Source organism: Elephantulus edwardii, unplaced genomic scaffold (genome assembly GCF_000299155.1).
Source record: "Elephantulus edwardii isolate Elephantulus edwardi_28Jun2011 unplaced genomic scaffold, EleEdw1.0 scaffold00021, whole genome shotgun sequence".
Classification (NCBI taxonomy): Eukaryota; Metazoa; Chordata; class Mammalia; order Macroscelidea; family Macroscelididae; genus Elephantulus; species Elephantulus edwardii.
In genome coordinates, this window is record NW_006399771.1 from 14,467,545 (window position 1) to 14,492,000 (window position 24,456).

The 24,456-nt window shown below is 37.1% G+C and overlaps 1 protein-coding gene and 1 pseudogene across 3 annotated transcripts in view; one reads left to right on the top strand and one right to left on the bottom strand.

Moving 5' to 3' along the window:
* The window catches only part of PPP1R12A (protein phosphatase 1, regulatory subunit 12A), a 176,724-nt gene that overhangs the window by 24,569 nt on the left and 127,699 nt on the right, over positions 1-24,456 (top strand). The window lies entirely within an intron of this gene.
* LOC102875472 lies at positions 17,808-18,620 on the bottom strand (annotated as a pseudogene).

Sequence of the window (24,456 nt, forward strand, 5' to 3'; positions counted from 1 at the left end):
GAATGGCATTTAGAGCTCTTGTACATAGGGTCGCTATGAGTTGCAAGCAGCTCGATGGCACATAAAAACAACAACAACAACAATTTTTAAAAAAAGAAATAAAATTGTTAAGAGACTAGAGGTGAATTAAGGAACTCTGGAGTGGTAATGTGTTACAAGTTGCATTGCTAACCCAAAGAGCTGCTGCTTCACAGGAGAAAGGTGGACTTTTCTCCTTTTCTAAAGATACACAGCCTTGGAAACCTGAGAGTTTTGCTGTGAGTTACAATCAACTTTATGGCAGCGTGTTCCATTTGGAAGGTAAAATTGGCTTGAAAGAGTAGGAGTCAAAGAGTAGTATCAGATGGCAAACCTGGTTTGGGGTTTGTACAAGTAGGTACATGGCAAGTGCTCATTCTGTAACTGTTTACTATATGAATCAGGAAGGAGCTTTGGTGGCTTATTGGTAAGGAGCTCTGCTGCCAGCTGAAAGGCACATAATTCAAATCCACTTGTACTCTATGGGAACATGCAGTTTACCCTCTGAAAATTCACTGACGGTCAGCTATGAATAACTTCCAACTTGGTATACAACAACATATAGATTAGGAGCAGAATGTATTCTTATGCTATTAGAACAGAGGGTAGAAAATGAAAAATTATAATTAAGTGTGAAATATATATTAATAATTACATAGGATGCTGTCATATCACTCAGGGAGGGTGACCTAATTATATATAATAGAGTTAAATCTTGTTTACAATTTACGTTTGATTTTTTGTTTTCTTTTTTGCCTTACCTAGTTCTCTTAGCTTTCACCTGGTGCTTGGAGGTGTGATGATCCAGTTTGTTGTTCCTAGATGCCTTCAAGTTGACAACAACTACCTGTGACCCTAACAACAAATCTAAACCTTGTCCTATCCTATACTGTCCTCATAATCTGACACACTCAAGCCTATTGTTGAAGTCAGTGTGTCAATCTACCTGGTTAACCTTTTCCTTGCTGTCCCTCCACCTTTCCAAGCATGGTATCTCTCTCCGAGAAATAATCTCTACTAGCAGCATGCCTGAAGTATGTGAGACTGAGCTTCTTCATCTTTGCCTCTAAGAAGCACTCTGGCTACACCTTCTTCAAGGCATCTTTTTGTTCTTTTGTTAGTCCATGAGAAATTCAGCACTTTCCCCCAACACTGCTGTTCAAAGGTGCCAATTTTTCTTCTTTCATCTTTATATATTGTTCAGGTCTCAAATGCATAGCAGGTGACTGAAAAGACCATAGCCTGAATCAGACACATCTTAGTCATCAAACTGACATCATTGCTTCTCAGTAATTTGGAGAAGTCCCTGACAGTGAACTTGACCAATGCAATATATCTCCTGATTTCCTGACTGCTGGTTGAAGTGTATTGATTGTGGATCCAAGTAAAATGAAGTCGTTGACAGTCTGACTTATTTCTTCATCTATCATGATGTTGCTTTTGGGTCCAGTGGCGAGAATTTTTGTTGTTTTTTTTTTTTATGTTGAGATGTAATCCATATTGAAGGCTGCAGTGTGTCATTGAACCTTCTGCAGCAAATAGTTGAATCTTCCTTACTTTTAGTAAGAAAGGTTGTATCATTTGCATAACAAAAAGGTTGTTGATGAATCTTCTTCCAGTCCCGAAACTACATTCTTCTTCTTCTTCGTAGAGTCCAGCTTCTTGAATAATTTGCTCTGCATGCATATTAAATAAGTACGGAGAAAGGATACAACTCTGATGCACACCTTTCCAAATCTTAAACCACTCAGTATTCTTTTACATCTAACCACTTGGTCTAGGTATATAAGTTTCATATAAGCACAGTTAAGTGTTCCGGGATTCCCGTTCTTCTCAATGTTGGTCATAATTTGTTATGATATGCATAGTCAAATGCTTTTATATACTCAATAAAACAAAAATAGACATTCTTCTGATGTTCTTTGCTTTCAGCTAGGTTCCTTCCCTGAAAACTAGTTGGAGGATAAGCTATGAATCGACGTAGGTTTAAATTAACTACCTAAAGTATATGCAAAATTTACTCTTTAAAATTTTTTAGGAATATATACCAGCTAAAATGAAATTTACTTTTATGATACTGTGTGTTGCGAGGGAAAGGATGCTTATTTGCAGTGGAATGGGCAGGGGTGGAGCACAGAACTATTGAAGGAGAATAGAGTGTCTGTGATTGTTGTTGCTATATGCTGTTTAGTTAGAACCAGTGCGTTGCTGACCTTCCAAGTGGGCGTTCAGAGGCTGTAAGTCACTTGGGAAGAAATTGGCTTTTCTTTTTCTAGAATATTTGAATATTTTCCTTGTTTCACAGAGTATGGTAGGGTTCTTTTTGGTGTTTGTGATATTTTGTGCATATTCTAATAGTTTTAAAGTTTAAAAGGTTGTATAGAAAGGTGGCGTAAATTACTTGGATCTTGAGAAAGCATCAGTAAACATCTTTTCCCTTAAATGAAAAAAAGCTGCTTATTACAAATTTAACTATACTCTTAACATGCTATTTCCTCCCCTTCATAATATTTTAGACCTTAGTCCATCCTTGATATTTAGAACAGTTTGTATGTGGATTTGTGTTGTGTTTATTTCTTTGATGTGTGAACAGGAGATTTTATATATATAAATAATGTTGTTATGTACTGTCAAATTAGAACCAACTATTAGCTGACCCTCCAGTGCGTTTATTGTTTGTTTTTTTAATAATTAATTTCAATGAACATTTATAGAGATTTTGGATTTCCATTCATTCATTGTTGTACTTTTCTCCCCGCCCACCCCACCCCACCCCCAGGCCCAGTTTGCTCTTCTCCTTGAAAAGCAAAAGAAAAACTCCTTCATTGGTATACAATCCCCTGCACCTCCCACCCCGAGTATACTCCACTCTGCAACCCTCATTTCGAACACTTATGATGATCACAATGCCCTAAAATACATTGTTTTTAAACTGTTCTCTCCCTCATCAGCTTCAATGCAATACACATAATTTATCCAGTTTTTCTCAGTCTTACCCCCACCCTGATGTCAGCCTCATTCTACAACAGTGGCACCCGTACAGTATTTGTCCTTTTGTGACTGACATATTTCACTCAGCATAATGCCCTCCAGGGTCACCCATTTTGAATAATATTTCATGAGTTCCTTGTTTTTCAATGCAGTGTAGTATTCCATTTTGTGAATATACTATAGCTTCTCTCTCCATTTGTTTGTTGATGGGCACTTGGGTTGTTTCCAGTTCCTTGCTATTGTGAACAAAGCCACGATAAACATGCGTGTGCATATATCTGCTTGGATGTCAGTTATGGTCTCTTTAGGGTATGTTCCCAGTAGTGGAATTGCTGGGTCAAACAGTATCTCTATTTGCAACTTTTTGAGACAGTGCCACACTGCCTTCCACAGTGGTTGCACCTTCAGTGGGTTTTTAAAGGCTATAGATTGTGTTAGAGAAGATTCCATCTTGTACTGCAAAGCAGCTAAGAGATTCAAACCACTTACCATTAATTTGGCAGTACAACTCATAAATAAATTTTTACCTTTCAAAAATCATTTCTTGTTGTGATGTGCTTTTGAGTTCAGAACTGCTGATATTTGCTGACCCTCCAATGGATTTTTGGATGCTGTAAATCACATGGAAGGAATTCACCCATATTTCTCCCACTGAACAGCTGGAATATTGGATTCTAACTGCTTTTCTTTGAGTTTGAAGCCACCAAAGTTTCCGTAGCATAAAAAAGTTACCTGCAAAACATTATGTATAATGTAATTCCATTCTGAAAGAACAAGTTAAAATTGCAAAGGAAGGGAATTTGACCTCAACTCTTTCCAGTTCTGGAAGGGAAATACAGCAGCCTTTTGATTGCATCATTTTCTATTTTGTTAATCACAAGCAGAAAAGCAATGAGGATGAATCTAAACTGGAGAAAAACCAAGTGGCTAATTACAGTAATGCAGAAAGCATTAAATACATAGACTGTGACCTAATTAATGAAAAGCTCTTGTTAAATCTTTGCGGTTAAGGTGATAAAAATCTGGCATCAGTATTAGTAGGTATATTAACACCTAATATAACCATTATATATATAAGTCAACCTGTTGATCAGTAACTCAGAAGGGAGACTAAAGTAGTTAGACTCTGTTCTTAAAGATAGTGTAAAAAGAGAAAGTTTTATTCAATAAGATGAAACCTCATGAGTATTACTATATTAGTCTGCATTAAAATTTACAATCAACACTCTTGGCAACAACAGCCAGGAAATTAAAAGCCATATTGCATTGGGAAAGTCTACTGTCAGACCTCTTCAAAGTACTGAAGAGCAATGATGTCAGTCTGGAGACTAAAGTGTGCTTGATACAGTCCATGGTTTTTGAAGTCACTTACTATGCGTCAGAAAGCTGTACAGTAACTAGGGATGATAGAAGAATTGATTGATGCCTTTGAGCTGTGATGTTGGAGAAGACTATTGGGTCTGTTAAATTGGATCGTGGACTGCTAAGAGAACAAACAGGTTTGTCCTGGAGAGGGTTAGACTAGGCTGCTCCTTGGAGGCAAGGATTCTGAAGCTTCATCTGACATATTTTGGACATGTTGCAAGGTGGGACCAGTCCTTGGAGAAGGACGTCATGCTTGGAAGGTTGGACAGCGCAAGAAAGACCCTCGATGAGGTGGGTTGATTCAGTCACTGGGGAAAGAATGAAGGAGAGAAATAGAAATTCAGTGACTGGGGATCGGTGTGTCAGAGACAATAAGATTGGCACAGGATAGAGCAGGGTTTAGGGATGTTTTATGTATAGGTTCGCAGTGAGTCACATGAAACTTGATGGCAAATAAAAATAACATGTTAGTAAAAATCATCTTTTTTTTAAAGATCATCTTTACCAAACAGAAGTAAATTACTGAAAATTCAGCAGTCCTACTACTTGACAACATAAAGTATGGTAGAAGTACTAAAATGTATTCCAATATTAAACATATTAAATCATTGTAAAGCTGAATTCTTAGTTTTTAAAACAAAAGTTTATTCGCCTCTACTAGAAGAAATCTGTATTCTGTTTGTAAACTACTAGTGGTATTATCTACTGTTCAGCAGATTGTATCAACTACAGTCTTCTTTTGATTACCCACAGAGGGAATGGCATGGTATGACACTCTTAATTTGAAAAACAGTCCTAAATAGAGCTCTGGTGACTTAGTAGTAAGAAGTTGTACTGCCAACCCAATGGTACACAGCTTGAGTATACCATCTATGGGAGAAAGATTCATGGTCTCCTTCTGTGAATTTTACTAAAAACCTACTGGAGAATCCGCTAAGAATTGTTTCTGACTCTGCAGTATATAAAAAAGAGTTCGCTTTTGAGTGCTCAACATTCACGAACACACATATTATGAGGAGCCAGTTCTTAAAGCCACATCCTTCTCTTGGTGTTAAACAACCATTGTTGGGAAAATGAATTCAGATCCAGATTGATTAGAATTAGTAGTCTTAAATGAATTATTAACTTTAAGAAAAACTCCTTAAGTTTAGCCTAAGTTTTAATTCTTATAAATTTTAGAGATATCTTACAAAACAGTGAATGGGAATGATTGTATGAAGTACAATGTAAATGAAAGATAGTGTGAAACACAGTGCATATAAATTTTTTAAGTAAACCAGTTTAAAATAAAAATGCTCAAACTTTTTGATCTTAGGACTCCCTTACACTCTCAAAATTAATATAGGTGTTCTACACAAGTTAGAACTAAAAGATATTGGGGAAATATGAATAAGATGTGGATTACATTAATGTTAGTATCTTGCTTTTTAGTACTGGAGTATGAAGATGAATAGTGTTTTCACAAAATATTTTTTGACAAATAATAAAGAAATCGCTGTTATTTCTTTCAGCTGTATAGGAAAAGAAAATTATTTCAGTAAAATTTTTATTGTGTAGCCAGTTTGACATTAAAGAATAAATATCGTTTAGCATAGAATTTTTATCTTATAACGAGTGTAAGAATTAACTTCTCGGTTTCACTGTATCTCTATCTTCAGACAAATTTTATCTTTGGAATAATAGAGAGTGCATACTTACACAGACACACACTAACACACGCATTAATATTTAACTCTGCCTTCCTTTATAAGCAGCAATTTTATGAGAGAAACAGTATTATTACTCCATTATACAACCAAGGAAGAAAATGAAGTGTAACTGTCATACAAAGTTTAACATTTGTGGAGTGTTAAACTTTGAAAGGCCTTTTAACTTAAGACTAAATTCTCATCATTGAGTACATCAAGTTAGAAGAGACTCGTAGCAGACCCTCCAGTGGGTTTCAGAGGCATGAGTCACCTGGGAGAAGATTGCCCATCTTTCTCCTGCAGCACAGCTAGTGGATTCAAGCTCCATGCCTTCAGGATAGCACTAGGCCATTAGAGCTCCCAACTCATTTCTTAGCCAGTAAATATGTATGTGATAGTGCCTCTCAGAATCAGTTGGGATTCTTTCTACATCCTATCCTTGGAAATTCTGAGTGCTTATGTACAGGGCCAGAGCAGATCTGGTACATTCTCTCTTCAAGTTCAACTTTCTGGATACGGCACATGAAATACCAGGGTTTGGCTTTTCCCAGCCAACATACTGCACTGTACCAGACCTCATTATGATTGATTTGAAGTGCTTTCATTTAGGACCATGTTGGCATTGGTTATTTCTACATTATCAGTCCTTGCTTCTGAGTATCTTTACCTGAAGGAAAAAAAAATGTTAACTGGACATAGTACTAAAGTGTTAGCAGAATAAGCAAGTTATTGGCCTTAGGTCAGTTTTACACTTCCATTACATCCATAAAAATGCTCCTTTTGTCAGAAGTCTTTAGAAATGTGTCATGTTTCATTTTCACTTGAAGCACATGGAATCATAAACTTGCTTTTCTGTCAGCCTCTGTTCTTGTATTAAGTAATTTCCCCCCATTATTGAAAGAGCTTGTTTGTTTTTATTGGATATTTTGGTTCTAGATTTAGAGCTTAGACATTTAGAAAATGCTGGATGATAGATTTTTTTAAAAAGGACTACAAGAAAACGGATGCCTCCATTAAAGTTAATAATTAAAAACAACAACAAAAAAAGAAAACTGATTCTTCGTTTCAGTCGGGGGAAAAGGCATTTAGTTTTGATTTTTTTCATCCAAAAACGATTAGAACAGCACATCAGAGAACTGCCGGAAGTCCAGGCTGGGTTTAGAAGGGGTCGTGGTACTAGGGATATCGTTGCTGATGTTAGATGGATCTTGGCTGAAAGCAGGGAATACCAGAAGAATGTCTATCTGTGTTTCATTGATTATGCAAAGGCATTTGACTGTGTGGATCATAACAAACTGTGGCTGACTCTGAGAAGAATGGGAATCCCAGAATATTTAATTGTGCTAATACGAAACCTATACTTGGACCAAGAGGCAGTAGTCAGAACAGAGCAGGGTAACACTGCATGGTTCAAAATTGGGAAGGATGTACGCCAGGGATGCATCCTGTCTCCATACGTTTTCAACATGTATGCAGAGCAGATTATCCGAGAGGCTGGGCTCTATGAGGAGAATTGTGGCATCAGGATTGGTGGAAGATCTATTAACAATCTGCGTTATGCAGATGACACAACCCTGCTTGCTGAAACTGAGGAGGACCTCATGCACTTGCTGTGAAGGGTCAGGGACTGCAACCTTCAGTATGGACTAAGGCTCAATGTCAAGAAGACAAAGATTCTCGCCACTGGACCAATTAGCAGCGTCAGGATGGATGACGAAGAGATTGAGAGTGTTCACAGCTTCAGTTTGCTTGGCTCCACAGTCAACACTCTTGGTACCAGCAGTCAGGAAATCAAAAAGCGTATCGCGATGGGAAAGTCTGCTGTTAGGGCCCTCTCAAAGGTACTCAGGAGCAACAGTGTCTCTCTGGAGACTAAGGTGCGCCTGATACAGGTCATGGTATTTACAATTGCTTGTTATGCATCAGAGAGTTGGACAATGACTAGGGAGGACAGAAGGAGAGTGGATGCTTTTGAGCTGTGGTGCTGGAGAAGGGTACTGAATGTACCATAGACTGCCAGGAAAACAAACAGATTCATCTTGGAGAGGATTAAACCAAACTACTCCTTGGAGGCAAAGATTCTGGGGCTTCGTCTGACATACTTTGGACATGTTGCCAGGAGGGACGGGTCCTTGGAGAGGGACATCATGCTTGGGAGGGTGGAGGGACAGCGCAGGAGGGGAAGACCCTCTATGAGATGGATTGATTCGGTGACTGGGGTAATCGGGATGGGCGTGTCAGAGGCGGTTTGGTTGGCGCAGGATAGAGCAGGGTTTAGGGCTGTTGTGCATAGGGTCGCTATGAGTCGGAAAGGACTCGATGGCACATAACGACAACAACATTAACTACTTACTCTTTTCCTATTGTGGAATGAAAATAAGGCTGTAACTTACTTTAAATAATAGTTACCATAAATAAAGTTTTATAAACTATGGTATTTGAAGAGCTGAGAAAATTAAATGCAATAAAAATTGTTTCTTTTTAAAAAATTGTGATTTAAATGAAACTTTATAGAACCAATTGATTTTCTGTTCAACCATTTGTGTACTTTCTGTTTTATGACATTAGTTATAAAGCCTTCAGTGTAGCTTTGATCTTCCTGCTTCCTCTGTGTGATTCTTGTTGCAAGTCTCATTTCTTTTTTTCTGTCTAGGCTATCCCTCCTAGCCTTCTGAATTTTATCTCTGGGCAATGCTGCCCTTTTGATTTTAAGAGATTGATTATTCTAAATAATGAGTTCCTCCCTGGTGAAGTTATGCATTTTAGGCGTGTCTCGGAAGCTCTGATGGTCTAGTAGGTAAGGACTTTGTGGCATTATTTTTATTGTTCTAAGTGGCTTCTTTGTCCATTAACTTACTTTGCCATGCGGATGAGCAGGAGTATGTGCATAAGAGTATTAGCCCGCCCACAAGGAAATTGACTTGTTTTGCCATTAAATTGAGCAGATTTAGCATTTCTCTCCAGAATTGAATAGGCATGTATAAAGGATCCAACCCTGATGCACACAATTGCTTTTTCAATCTGAATGTAGAAAAAATTATTCAAGAAGGTGGACTATACAGAACAATAATGTAGCCTCAGTATAGAAGGAAGACTGATCAACTATGTTAAGCAGATGACAAAGACTTGCTTGCGGAAAACGAGGAAGACTTAAACCACTTGCTGCAGAGAAACAAAGGCCTTTGATGAGTTATATCTCAAAATTGAAGAAAAAGTCCTCCCTGCTAGGTCAAAAGGCAACATCAGGACAGATGGATAAAAGATAGAAATTGTCTAAAATTTCATCTTACTTGAAAATCAACACTCTTGGCACCAGAATCCAGGAAATCAAGAGTATTGCATTAGGCTGTCAGGGACCTCACCAAAGTCTTGAGTAATGATGCTTAGTTTGAAGACTAAATAAAGTGCACCTAATCCAAACCATAATCTTTTCAGTTACTTGCTGAACAGCTGAGAATTGGACAGTGAATAAGGATGACAGAAGAATTGATGTCTTTTAATTATGGTGTTGGAGAAATGTATGGACTATCCCATGGAATGTCAAAAAATCCCAATTATGTCTTGGGGAAAGTGCAGCCAGAGCAAAGATTATAAAGCTTCACTTTACATATTTTGGACACTTCGCTAGGAGAGGACATAATACTTGAAAAAGTGGAGAGTTGACAATCAGGAGTCACCCAGTGACTGCTGCAGTGAGGGCCAAGTGTATCAGGAAGTGTGAAGATGGCACAAGATAACAAAGAGTTTAGTTGCTCAAAGTTGTTCAGAGGTCGCTACAGGTCATTCTTGATCGTACCTGACAACAGCAATAACCTGTTTGTTCCTTTTAACTGCTAAGAAAGTATTCCTTTATAGGATATATTGTAATTCACTTATCCATTATCCTATTGATGTACACTTGGGCTTTTCCAATATTTTGACTAATAGATAGCAAATTGCTATAAATGCTCTAGTATAAGTATTTCTAAAGACATGGGTTTTTTTTTTTTTTTTTGGTAATTACTAGGTGTGGACTTTCTAAATAGGTACATACTTATTTTATAAGAAATTGTCACATTTTTTAAAACAGTTCTACTAGTTTATATCCTCTTAGAAATATAAGTTCCTTATTTTATACTTCATTAGTATCTTACTTTATTTATTTTAATTGCAGCTTGGTTGAAAGTTAATAGTGCAGAATGACTTTCTGCTTTATCCAGAAAAGGAAAGGGAGAGAAATGTAATTAAGCAATTCTCTCAGTTTATTATTCTAGCATGTACAAAGCATTCTGTCATAAATATTTTAAGGGGAGGAAAGACTTAATCTAATAAAATAAAGCAAGTACACACATAACTAATAATACCAAGAAGATTTAAATAACAAACTATGTATTTTAAAAGTACATTATTATACAAATAAAAATTACTAATACAAAACATTAATATATGGACTGTTGCTGATTCTAAAGCCTGAGAACTACAGTCTGGGGGACATCAAGGTCAGTTGGCATAATTTAGTCTTTAAAGACAATGTTCTGAGGTCTTCTGAGACCTCATCTTTGGTGCAACTAATGGTCACTCCTTATCAGAACAAAGAAGAATGAAAAAAATCAAAGACACACAGAAACTGTCTAAAGGCCTCATGGATCATATGAACTTCATCTTTTATCAGAAGATTTGGCTAGCTACCACTGCCAACATGGATCACATTAAAGGATCTTGGATACAAGGGGAGAAAAATGTAGAAAATGAAAAAAAAATAATAAAAATGGTCAGGCTTGTGGTTCTGACAGAGACTGGCAAACTCCCAAGACTAGCACCCTTAGACAGCCTTTGAGCCTGAAAGTGAACTCATCCCTTCAGTCAGCTTTCAGTCAAATGACAGACAAGCCTACATGTTAAACAATAACAGTGGGGAGGTACTTACTCAGAACACACCATACAAAACTAAAAGGTCAATATTTACCTGGGGATAAGAATCAGTTGGCTGGAAAAGGTAGGGCAGAAGGACGAATGGAAATAATAATGACATGCTACAATAATAAATACTACTTTGAGGTAACTGTTCAAATTTGTTTCATTATACCATCTATCCTACAAAGATAACAAATCAAACACACACATGCACAATAGTAGAATGTAAACTCCACAAGAGAAGATAAACCTATCATTTTTGTTTACTGATGAAACCTAACACCTTGAACAGTAATTGTCCACCCACCACATAATTGTTTTTAGTTACCCTTAAATTGATTCCAGTTGGACTAACTTGTATGTATAAACACACCAATAGATAATTAATATACATACATTTTCATAATCATCTTGTAAAATAAATGGCAATACTAGTAAATCATAAACAAAGCTTCCTACAGATACAGTCTTAATATAATACTAGGAATATAACTGTTGAAATACAAGCTTTTTTGTCAAGGACTATAAAATTTTTTTGAGGAATCACTACACAATACAGAATGGTAAGCACGGGGCTTCAGGAAGTATATGTTCAGGAAACATAGCTACTGATCTTTATTTTTTCAATTGTTTTGGCTTGGGTAAATTTGTTGTTTTTGTATTTTCATTTTATATTGATATGCATGCGAAACTCATATATTGTGTTTCATTCACAAAATAGAATACTGTGCCGCACTCAGGAGCAATAATTTTTTAAAAAATTACTTTATAACATAGGTGAGGCTGGAGAGCATCATAACTGAGTGAACTAACTCAGTCTCATAAGGACATACCCACTACATTTTAAGAGAGAAAGGCTACTAAATAGTCACGCAAAGTACCAAATCAACCCAGCAGTTGATGAGATGCCGTGTACACACCCTACACAGAATAGGACTGCATACCCGTGAAGGTAGAGCCTTGGTGACACAATGGATAAAGCATGAGGCTAACCAAGAGGTGACCAGCTTGAACCAGTTCCATGTGGTCACTCCATAGCAGAAAGATGTGATAACCTACTTTTGTAAATATTCACAGCCTTGGAGGCCTTGTGGGACAATTCTGCTCTATCTCACAGGGTACATTTAATTGTATAAACAACTATACTGTTTGCTCCATATAGTAATTTTTAACTGATTCTACCCAAATCGCCAATCAAGTAAAATCTAATTTCTCTATCATCCTAAACAACAATCTGGACCCTGCTTTTATAAATTTCTAACTTGTTTCTTTTTGTTATCTATGTAGTTTATATACACAGAAGTATTATCACTTTCCTGTAAGTGAAACACCAAGAACACATATTTAAATACAAAAACAGTTCCAAAACCCAAAATAGCAAAATTCATGTTTGAAAATATACTTTAATAAATTTTACTGTAATTCAATTCACATATGACTTGTCTGATCTTTATTCCAGCTGCTATATTACTAAAATAATCTTTCTTTTTTTTTTTTTTCAAGTAAATAACTGAAATTCTTCATTTCACTAAAGAGTGAGAGCCTCTGATTTTTAACACAAAGAACAATTCTAAACCAGTCTGATCTTTACATGAACAGAGGAAGAGGCAAGCAGTCCTGTTATATAAGCAATGGCATGGCATAAAGTGTCATTTTAAGATTACAGACTACCTAAATAAGTATATCTTTCTTAAGCAGGTCCTATCTAATTCATATTTTCCTCATGATTCTTTTCCTCCTTGGTATCTTCCTACACAAATTTCTGTATATACATTTAAGAATTAAGCAGAAAAGCTCACTGAGCCTAGAGAGCACAACCACGGAGTGATCATACACTTAGGATAACAATAAAGAAAATACAGAGGTTTTGTGATGGTTGGTTGTTTTGGTTTTTGTATGCATTGCAACTCTTCTTCCTTGACCACCTTTACAGTAATTTTCTGGACCTATCACCTACACTTTATGAGAATGGAAACAGGCCCAGACAGGTTATAGAAGAAGAGAAAATTGTTCTCATGGCAAAGGAGGAGGATTCAAAACCAAAAGGAACAATGTTCTTCAGTTGTCTTTAACTGGAACACTAAATTTCATTCATTCTTTACTTGCTATTGTAACTTGCCTTCATAATAATTATTATTTACACATTCATTCTAAGCGAATCAAGTATTTTCTCTAGGAAAAAAAAATTGTAGAATAGATCTAATTGAAACATTTTTCAAAATGCACATATTTTTTTTGCACCACATCACTTTTAGTAAGCAAGGTTTTACAGAAAAAAAATTAGCAAATTTTTTTGTTGGTAGGTAGAGCTTATTACACTACATAAGTTACTCTAGTGAATTTCTTCATAACAACACATAATTTTCATTTCTTCATGTATTTCATTGGCATTTAAATATAGACAAGTAAATACAGCTTAGAATCACTCCCTAGCCATTCTCATTCAACCATCTCTCAGATACGTTTGATTCTTCTTATTCCTAGTAATTCTCTGAAAGTTACAACAAATACTGAATTAGCTATTCCTGGTGAAAGAAATTATTTTCATCCTTGCCTGTCTCTGGTCACAACATTTACATCAGCCTATCAATATGTAATTACACTTTATTGCATTTATGGTTTAAGACACTTTATAGATATATTACTGTTTCATTAACATCAAAACTCATAGCCAACAATACTATAACTCAAGCTTGAATTTCAGGAAGGCAGTCCAACCAAGAAAAGCCAACCTTATAAAGTTAAAGGAGCACCATATGCTCAAGGATAAAGTGCTGAAGGCACAAAGGGGTAGGATAGAAGGACAAATGGAAATGAGAATTACTGGAAGGCAGTGGGAAAAGTGTGATTACATTGTGGAACAGTTTTAAGCCAGATCATAAAACAAATTGTGTATAAATGGTTAAATGAAACACAGTTAAAAAATTGTAATAATTTAAAAAGATAAAGAACTTTTCACAAACCAACCTGTGAAGCATCATTGATTTCTCATTGTCCAGAACAAAAAGGAAAGTAGAGCAGAGATACATGGAAACACTGCAAATATATTGTTTACTTTGAATATGAAATAATAATGACTTAATGATTTGCATTCTCATTCATTGTAAGGAAGCTCTGGTGGCTTAGTGGTAAGGAGCTACTCAGCAAGCCCAAAGGCAAACACTTCTGAATTCACCAGCTGCTCCTCAGGAGAAAGACGGACAGCCTCCTCCTGTGCAATTTACAGCCTCTGAAAACCTCCTGGGAGAGTCATTTGCAAGTCACTTCCAACTCAATGGGTCAGAACAACATGGTTCATTGGTAAAATATACAATAATTGCAGGGGGGGGGGAAATAATTTGTAAACATAGTAGAACAAACTTAAATACAAATATCACAGTTGAAAAATGCTTGCTCTATTCATACAGTAGCTTCTTGGTCTAGGTACAGGTTTCATATGAGAGTTCATCTGCCAGACTTTTCTCTGCTATTGTACTCTTCTGACTTTTTTGGATCATTTAGCAGTATTTTGCTTATATGTGATGAGATAATTTACACAGTTTTAAAAATTTTTTTTTTTTGTTTTGTTTTGGTTTTTTTTTAGATTACCTTTCTTGAGAGTGGAACAAATGATCTCTTCCAGTTAGTCAGCCAGGCAGCTTGACTCCAAATTTCCTGGCATAGAATGATGAGCACGTCCAGGACTGTATCTTTTAGTTGGAACAAGATGATTTCTGGGGCCTTAGTGTTTTGTCATTGCCTTTAGTGCAGGTTAAACTTCTTCTTTTATTACTTTTGGCTCTTTGTCACATGACCTACTCTGGACATGTTGCAAGGAGGGACCAGGGACGTCATGTTTGGGAGGGTAGAGGGACAGCACAAGAGAGGAAGACCCTCAATGAGATGAATTGTTTCAGTGACTAGGGTAACGGTGTTGGTGTGTTAGAGATAGTAAAGTTGGCATGGGATAGAGCAGGGTTTAGGGCTGCTTTACACAGTGTTACTATGAGTCACAGGTGACTTGACGGAAAAAACAACAACAGGTCCTTCAAGAGACTGAAAAAAAGAGTATTAAATAGAAAATAATGGAAATTTTATAGGGAACTCTGTTGCCTAGTAATAAGCTGCACTGCAGCCCCAAAGGCTTGCAGTTTGAATCCACTAACTGCTTCCCAAGAGGATAGGTAATCTCCTACCATGTAATTTACTGCCTCTGAAAACCCCTTGAAGGGTCAGCTTACGAGTTGTTTCTAACTTGATGACATGCAGCAACAATAGATATTTAGACAAATGAGATTACAAAATATTTTAGTAGAATTTTACATTCAAGTTAAATTTCTAGTGATCCTCCTAGCAGAGAAAGCACTGAGAAAAAGTGGTTGTATTATGGCAGCCCTAGGGATCAGCAAAAATGTTAGGGAATTGTGGGTGATGAGAGGACACAAAGCCAGTGAATGGAAGACTGGGAGGAATTAGATATGAGTCTAGAATAGGTATTCACAGTGAGGACAAAATAAGAGATGTCGGTTAAAAGAAGTTTTAAAGTATGGACAATGCAAACTGATACTTCTTTATTGGAATTTCAGTGTTCTAAAATCCTAGGTGCAACACATTTTGAAATAACTTTTTCACCTTCTGCCTGATCACATAGTTTGAGAGGCATTCTGTTTTAATTATCTAGTGTTTCTGTCACAGAAATGCCACAAGTAGATGACTTTTATAAACAAATGTTTTCTCTCACATGTTGACAGGATAGAAGTCTATATTCAAGGCATCAGCTCTAAGAGAAGGTTTTCTCTCTTTGCTCTAGAGGAAGGTCTTTGTTTCTTTTCAGTGTCTGTGGTCCCTTAGGTGTTTTAACTCTCTGTATGTTAGCATCACTCTACCTCTGGGCTAAGAGATTCTTAGCACACATACCCCCTAGGTTCTGTCCTTGGCTCTTTCTTTATCAAGCCGAGTTCCATCCTTCTCTGCACCCTTTCCTTTTCTTTTATCTCTTGTAAGATGAATAGTGATGGGTCATACTTTAGAATAACTCCTTTTGTATCTATCTAACTCAGGACTATGTTCTTAAGTAAGGGTGTGCTTCTTGCTCTGATCCTTTTATTGATAATTATTATATCATTATTCAAATACCAGATTCCATTATCATATTTCTACTGCCTAACTGCTGACAACCATGGTTTGACCATGTTGGAATATATTTTGGGGAATATAATTCAATCCATGACATATTTTTCAAACATCTTTTCCTTTTAATTTCCATCTCAAGAATATTATAGTTCTTGTGTTTTCATTGTTAGGAAGACCTACAACATGTGTGAGCATTACTCTTGTTGTGTGCCTTCGAGTTGGAACCAGCCCATAGCTGACACATCCGTGGATTTTCAGAGGTACTGAATCATATGGGAGAAGATTGCCCATCCTTCTCCTGCAGATCAGCTAGTGTATTTGAATTGTGAGCTTTTGGGATTGCAGCACAGCTGCTTCTTACTTGGACACTAGGGGTCTCTGAGAGCTTGACTATCTAGATTGAAACAGAAGGACTGAGTGACTTAGAACTGAGTAACCACTGCCATCTAAGCAGTTACGACTCATAGTAACCCTCTAGGTTTCCAAGGCTGTACACCATTATTGTAGAAGACTGCCTATCTTTCTCCTTCAGAGCAGCTGGTGGATTCACATTGCTGGCCTTTTGTTACTACACCACAAAACTAGAGTTCATTACATTAGGTCATTGCATCTTAATTTCACTTGCGTATATTTGCATTTGTGTTGGAGTTGGTGCTACAATACAACAGTTATATTCAGGCAAATGAGGTAAAGAACAAATAGGAGTTTAATGGCATTGTGGTTGTGATAAGTGCCTCAGTTCTCAGTCAGTATCATAACACATTCCTTTACAAAAAGAGAAAATTATAGGGAAATTTAGTTATTACTTAGCATTTCATAATATAAGAATGGGGAACTGGAAGTCATTTATGTCATCTATCAGGTATGGTAAGTTCATATTGGAAATAGATTTATTTTGCCAAAACATTATATTTAAAGCATGCTTTCACTTTGATTTTTTTGTTCTACCCATTGTAGTACTTTATATTTGAACTAGTCAATTTAGAGACATACCTAAGTTTGTTATTTATATAACATAAATATAGGGAGCTCTGATGTATTATTAGTAAAGAATTGTGCTGCCAACACAGAGATAAGCAGTTCACATCCACCAGCTGTCCCCAGGGAGAAAGATGGGCAATCTCTCCCCACACAATTTACAGCCTCTGAAAACCTGCTAGGGGGTCAGCTATTAGTCAGTTCTGACTCAACAGTAATGCAATAGCATGATAAATAAAATTCATTTAGTACTAGAGAAGTTTTTGGTGTTGGGTTTGTTTTTTTTCTTCAGCGAGATCATTTTCCATTATTCATATTTGAAAAAACTTCTTAGTAGGATCAAGTTAAGACTCTCTTCTGCTTAATTCTCCCCAGTCAGCTTCCTTCCCTCCTTGGACTTTATGATTCTTCTGCAGTCCAAAATGCTTCTTTCAGAGGTACTTCTCTTCTTTCCCTTGTTTCCCCAGAAAAAAATAAATCTAGCCTTTATACTTTTATTCATTTTATACATTTTATTGTTATTCTTTTGAAAAAATAAATTAAAGATACTTTTTACATTTAGATTCTACACAATTTGCTAAATCTGTAATAAAACCAGATCCGTTGAAACATTCTGTTACATTAACATTTGCTTTTATAGCTAGTAAGCAGATTTTCTTTTCTTAATATTTTTTATTTGTGATTTTAGTGAAAGCCATTTGATTTTTCATTCAACCTTTTTTTTTTTTAACTTAATTCACTTTATTTGTAATACAAAATGCACTATGTGGTGGCCACAACTGGAGCCTGAGTCCTCTGTACGGAGACTCTGGTGTGAGTCTTTACAAGATGGTCAGTGAATTCCTGGTAGGGAGACTTGGTGAACACAGTCTCTTTCCAGAGATCTGGGGTCAAATAGCTGTAGGTCTTGGAGATGGCATCAAAGGTGGCATTGGCAAAGTTGCCCAAGGTAGCTGTGCAGCCTCTGGCTGAGGAGTAGCAGTCATCGATTCCAGACATCAGCAGCAGCTTCTTGGGCTCAGAGGCCGAGACGATCCCAGTGCCTCAGGATGCAGGGATCGATGCACCAACACAGCCACAGTGCCCAGTCACCTTGCAGGGAACAGTGTGAGGCTTGCCAATCTTGTTCCCCCAGTAGCCACACTGCACAGGGACAGTGGAGAGCTTGGCTAGTATAATGGCCCCATGGATGGCAGTAGCCAACTCCTTGGAGCACTTGACACCCAAGCCAACATGGCCTTTATAGTCTGCAATGGTGACAAAGGCCTTGAACCTGGTCCACTGGCCAGCATATGTCTGCTTCTGCACTGGCATGATTTTCAAGATCTCAGACTCCTTGGTGGTCAGTGAGAAGAGATAAATCTCCCCCGAGGATTTGATCTTCATATCTTTGACCAGGTGGCCCAGTTTGGTGATGGGGAGCCACTTCTTGTCCTCAGCTTTGCCTCCTTGAGCTCCACAGCCCCATCCATTGGCCACAGCCCGACCCCCCAGACTTAGCAAAGCTGCCACAGGCTCCCATCCCGGGGCCCCGAGGCCTCCGGGCCCTTCTGCTGCACCGGCGTCATCCGCCATTTGGTGCTTTCTCGGAGAAGAAGCTCATTCAACCATTTCTACACATTTTGTTGTCATGGGCAAGGTCCAGTGGTTCTCAATTTTATAAAACATGGGAGTGATGCTTTGTAACACAGTATGAACAAAGAAAAATGTAAAACACAATGTCTATAAACTTTGTGAGCAGACCTATATAAAAAAATGTTTTCTTTAAAAAAGGAAAAATGAAATTTATCCTACACCCTTGAGTCTTACCTGGGCCATTATCTTTTTTTTTTTAAAAAAAAAAAGTCTGTAAATTGTTATACTTGCTATAATCTTATTTCCCTATCTGCCTCATAAAGCAAGTAGATTGCTATCTTGCTAAATCTGATTCACATTCCTAATAACTATATATGACAAAGTAGAGCTGTTCTGTAGGGTTTCAAGACTATAATCACCACAGAAATGGATTTTACGTCTTTTTCTCAAGGAGTGGCTCATGAGTTCAAACTGGACTTTTTTTGGTTAGCAGCTAAATGTTTAACCATTGCAGCCCCTACTAGTAGCTATAGTAAATTTCACAAGAGCTTGAATCAAACATAAGTCATGTTTGACACTCAGCCTAATATATCTAATATGTGACCCTTAGTAATTGTTAAAAATATTTGAGAATTGTAGCAGTGCCGGTGAAAGGCATGAAAGGTAAGAAACTGCCTTTAGTATTTGGAAAGATGCTTTCAGGAGTAAGTTGTTTATTGTGATAAAGTAGAGCTTTGAGATTTACTTCACTGATCGTGCTAATGTAATCTGGTCTCTTAACATAATGTAGCTGATCAGACAGTTTTGTTCCATACTGTCAGACATGACTGTTCTGTTGAGCTTTATACTGCGTATTATAAAATGAACTATCATTCTCGCCTCTTTTTTTGTTCTAGAATAATTACATTTTATTTTATTTTATGGGCATGATTACCCAAAATTGTGAGTGAATCTAATTATGTAAAGATCACCCTTTACCTTGGGCTCATTTCCTCAGAATCAACGTTTTCTTTTCCAGTTTTTCTGACATGATCTGCACTAGTTGTTTCATATGATTGTTCTTTGTAGTCACCTTGACCCAAAGAAAATACTGTGTATTAGTTTCCATAATTAGCTTCTTCTCCCTCGGCCCACCCCAACAGTTGACAGTTTTGGTTATAGTACATTTTGCTCTTCAGTAGTTGATGTTTTCATTTAGTAGTAGATGTTCCTGTAGTCCTATATTGGAAACTTAACTCTTTGACTTAAAAATGAAATGGGAAGTAAGCATCATTCCTTCCAACCGAAACAGAAGCACAGGTTCTTTTGCTTTACCCAGGACATATTTGCAAACAGTTTCTATCTATTCTTATTTTAGGCTCTTGTTTGTTTGTTTGTTTGGCAAATTAAAGTAACGATAGGAGGCTGCCAGGTAATTAAGAGAGATTCATAGCTGAAAGCCTGATGTAGTAAATGCAAATGTGATTCCCAACAAAAATGCTAGGTATTATTTTATTTGTATAATGTATTGGCTACAAAGATAAACAATAGCAGAGTTTTAATAGTCGATGACATATTTAGTTATTAGAAAAATATTAAGTTCCTTTTTTGGTGAACTCATTTAAAACGACAAAGAAATGTGTAACCATCTTGATGGGAAATTTCTAAAGTTTCTTCTTTTTAAAGAACATTTTAATTCCCCTCCCCCAGGACATAATTATTTTATTTTCTTATGGGTCAGTGTGAATATGGTTACTTTGCAATCAAAAGAGTATCATTATTCATTTAATTATTTTTTAATAGAGGGAGAGATAGTAATATTTTTAGCTTTTTAAATTTTGCATGATGTTTTGTAGAAAGGGTTTTTTGGTATGACTTTTTAAAATATATTCACATAAGCTATAATAAAAACTAATATGCAAACCTCTCTCTTAGTTTAAAACCTGTGTTTGGTGTATTTTAAGGCTATTAGATTTGACTTTTGTCAGGGCATTTCCATCCATGGGAATCCCAAAGCCTTATATGGTCAAGACTTAGCTTTTGGACTTTTCAGTGAAATGCAGGGCACCACTCCAAGAAAAGAAAGGGGGGCGCTAACTGGCTTTCACTTTGTCTTCAGTGTGCTCTTCGTGGCTGCCTTTATTCCACAATAGCTAAATTGCTGAGAACTTTATGTGCATTGGAAGGAAGGAATTCCTTTTGTTTTATGCTAGAGTGCTAACGTTATTTTAACAAAACATTACAAATGGGTAATTTGGTTATATATATATTTTTTTTTCCTTAAGAAAAGCTTAAAATGAAACTTTAAAAGGCACTCAGGTTATTTTTATATTCCAAGAAAGGACAAAGAAGGTTCTTACCTGCATGTGGTAGAGTTAGGGAGTCCAGGCTTTTTTAGGAAAGGTGACAGTGAATTTATTAATTGCTAATGCAACCCAGGGTGCTCCTTAGAGGCAGAGTTGTTGAAACATGATCTACTTGCTGGCACCTAACATCATAGTCTATGAAGCCTCTGCTATGTAGATAGGAAAAATAGGTTAAGAAGTTGTGAAAATGTGAAAGCAGCAGTGATACAAAATATTTCTATTGGTGCAGTCTTCTGTCTGCTCAGTTACAGTTCTCATTTTCCTTTGAAAAATGTGACTTTCTCGATGATCTTTTTTATTCGACTCCAGCTCTTTGAACATTTTTTTCAAATGGTATTTTGCAGCTGCCCTTTGAAATCTTTGGTCCTGCTCCTTCGGCATCTCTTCTTTGTTTTGGCTTCTCAGTCATTGGTGTTCAGTGCTTCAAAGCTGTTCCTGAGATGATTTTTTAAATTCAGATGAGATAGACATAAGGTCATATTTTAGTTCTTGTTCTTATAGGCTGAGTTTAATTTTCTTCAGCTTCAGTTTGAACTTGCTTGTCCTCCTCAGTTTCATCAAGCAGGATTGTGTCATCTGCATAACATAGGTTATTGATGAGTCTTCATCCAATCCTGATGCCACAGTTCTCCTCATAGAGCTCAGCCTCCCGGATACTCTTTTCTACATACAGATTGAAAAATATGGAGATAGGACACATCCCTGACATATACATGCTTCCCAAATTTGAACCATGTAGTGTTTCCATGCTCTGCTCTGACAAGTATAGGTTTCACATAAGCACAATCAAGTGTTCAGAGATTCACATTCTTCTCAGAGTTAGCCATGGGTTTGGTTGTTTTTTGTTTGTTTGTTTTGTTTTTTGTGATGCACACAGTCAAATGTCTTTGCATAATCAGTGAAACGCAGACCTTCTTCTGGTGCTCTCTGCTGTCAGCCAAGATCCAGCTAACATCCACTATAATATTCCTAGTACCACGGCCTCTTCTAAACCCAGCCTACACATCTACCTGGCAGTTCTCTGCTGATGTGTTGTTCCAGTCGTTTTTTTGGATAATTTTCAGCGGGATTTTGCTTGCATGTAATATTAATAATGCTTGATAATTTCCACGCTCTTTCAGGTCACCTTTCTTAGGAATAGGAACAAATATGGATCTCTTCCAGTCAGTTGACCAGATGACAAGAGTCAGTGGTAATAAAGGAAGTGGTTCCAGCTGCCTTGAAGGCATTGGCCAAAAAAGCAAAGGCTCTAAGAATTGACAGGATACGAATTGACATGTTTCATCAAACAGATACCAGTCAATGTCAGAAAATTTAGGTCAGCTGCCTGGCTTACTGAAAGGAAAAGGTCCATATTTGTTTCCATCACCAAGAAAAGGGATCCAAATAAATGTGGAGATTATCAAACACTATTATTAAGATCATTTGCAAGGAAAGTACTACTTAATATCATTCAAAAACAACTAGAACGGTGTATAGATAGGGAAATGAAGTCTGGAAGAGGCAGCCAGAATATTATTACTGATATCACATGGATCCTGGCTGAAAGCAGACAGTACAAGAAGACTAAATTTGTGTGTTTTATTGACTCTGTAAAGGTATTTGACTGTGTGGATCATAATGAACTGTGGCTAACATTATGAAAACTTGGAATCCTAGAACACTTAATTATGCTTATACAAAAATCTATACCTAGACCAAGAAGCTTTTGTCCAGACAAAGCAAGCAAACACATGTTGTTGTTATGTGCCGTCGAGTCGCTTGCAACTCATTTAAAATTAAGGACAGTATATGTCAAGGTTATATCTTTTCACTGTACCTATTCAATCTGTATGCTTAACACATTCTTTTGAGAAACTGGACTCCATGAAAAAGAATGTGTCATTTGTTTCAGAGAAGACATCAACAGTGTGCATGATAATGTAGATGATAATAATGCATGAAAACCTTATTTTCTCAGAGTGATGAGGATGAGAAGCACTTGCTACAAAAGAGCAGAAACTACAATCTTTAATATGCATTACATCACAACATCAAGAAAACAAAATTTCTGCCACCTTGCTACACCTGCACTCCCAGCAACCAGAGACATGCTACTGAAGACATACTGATGGAACAGACATGGGGAGAGCAATGGAGACCAAGCTTGGACTGGGGCTACTGCTCCTTCTCATGCACATTTATTCAAATACTACAAGTGCCATGCACAACCAAGTAATTCCTCCCAGTATACCTCAGTTACCACAAATCCTCTGCTGTGCACAGCCAATCTTCGTGTGGTATTGCTCTCTTTCTATATCTCTATTATTAAGAGGCCCAGGGCAGGAAACACCTCTACCTCTCTATCTTCTCAATTCAGTCCAAACTGTGTGTGCCTGAATTCACTGTGGTGAGGAAAACCTAGATAGCCATCGAATCTACTGATTCCACACCTTAATGTATTGACCCAGAAAATGTTGAGAATCTCTGATTTCAGTGATTTGAAGAACATATGAAAAGCTTAATGTGAATCATGGACCGAGGACTAAAACCAAGGAGTATAAACGTCATTAAAGAAAAGCTTTGAAGAACTCTAGAAGTCCTAATCCACAACATAAACAGTCTTCCAAGCATCCTGAAAAAATCTGCAGCCAGGAGAGGATATAATAGATTAATGGGACCTTCTAAGAATCAAATCCCTATGCACATCGAGAAAATTCTCCAACAGGGTAAAAAGGGAAGCCACAAACTGGGGAAAGAAATTTGGTAATGACATGTCAGATAAGGGACTTATATCCAAATTTATCCAGAATTTATAAAATACTTGAGCACCACAACAAGATAGAGGTAAATAATCCAGTAGAAAAATGGGCAGAGGAAATGAACAGACACTTCACTAAAGAAGACATTCAGATGGCAAACAAGCACATGAAGAAATGTTCAAAGTTCCTAGTGCTAAGACAGATGGCAAATCAAAACAACTATGAGATAACATCTCACCCCAGTAAGAATTGCAAAATTTAACAGAACAGCAAACAACAAATGCTGGCGAGGTTGTGGAGAAACTGGAACACTTATTCACTGTCGGTGGGAGTGTAAAATGGTACAACCACTATGGAAGGCAATATGGCGATCTCAAAAAGCGGCAAATAGAAGTATCATTTGGCATAGCAATTCTCCTACTGGAAATATACCCCAAAGAAACCATAACCACCACCAAAGCGTATGTATGCACACCCATGTTTATTTTGGCTTTGTTCACAATAACAAAGAATTGGAAACAACCTAAGTGCCCATCAACAAACAAATGGATAGAGAAGCTGTGGTATATTCACACAATGGAATACTACGCTACATTGAAAAACAAGTAACTCATGGGGGAGCTCTGGTGGCCTAGTGGCAAGAAGCTGCACTGCAATCCCAGAGGAACACGGTTCGAACCCACCAGATGCTCTCCCGGAGAAGGAGGCGCAATATCCTCCTGTACCAGTCAGATCTGATTTGACGGTACA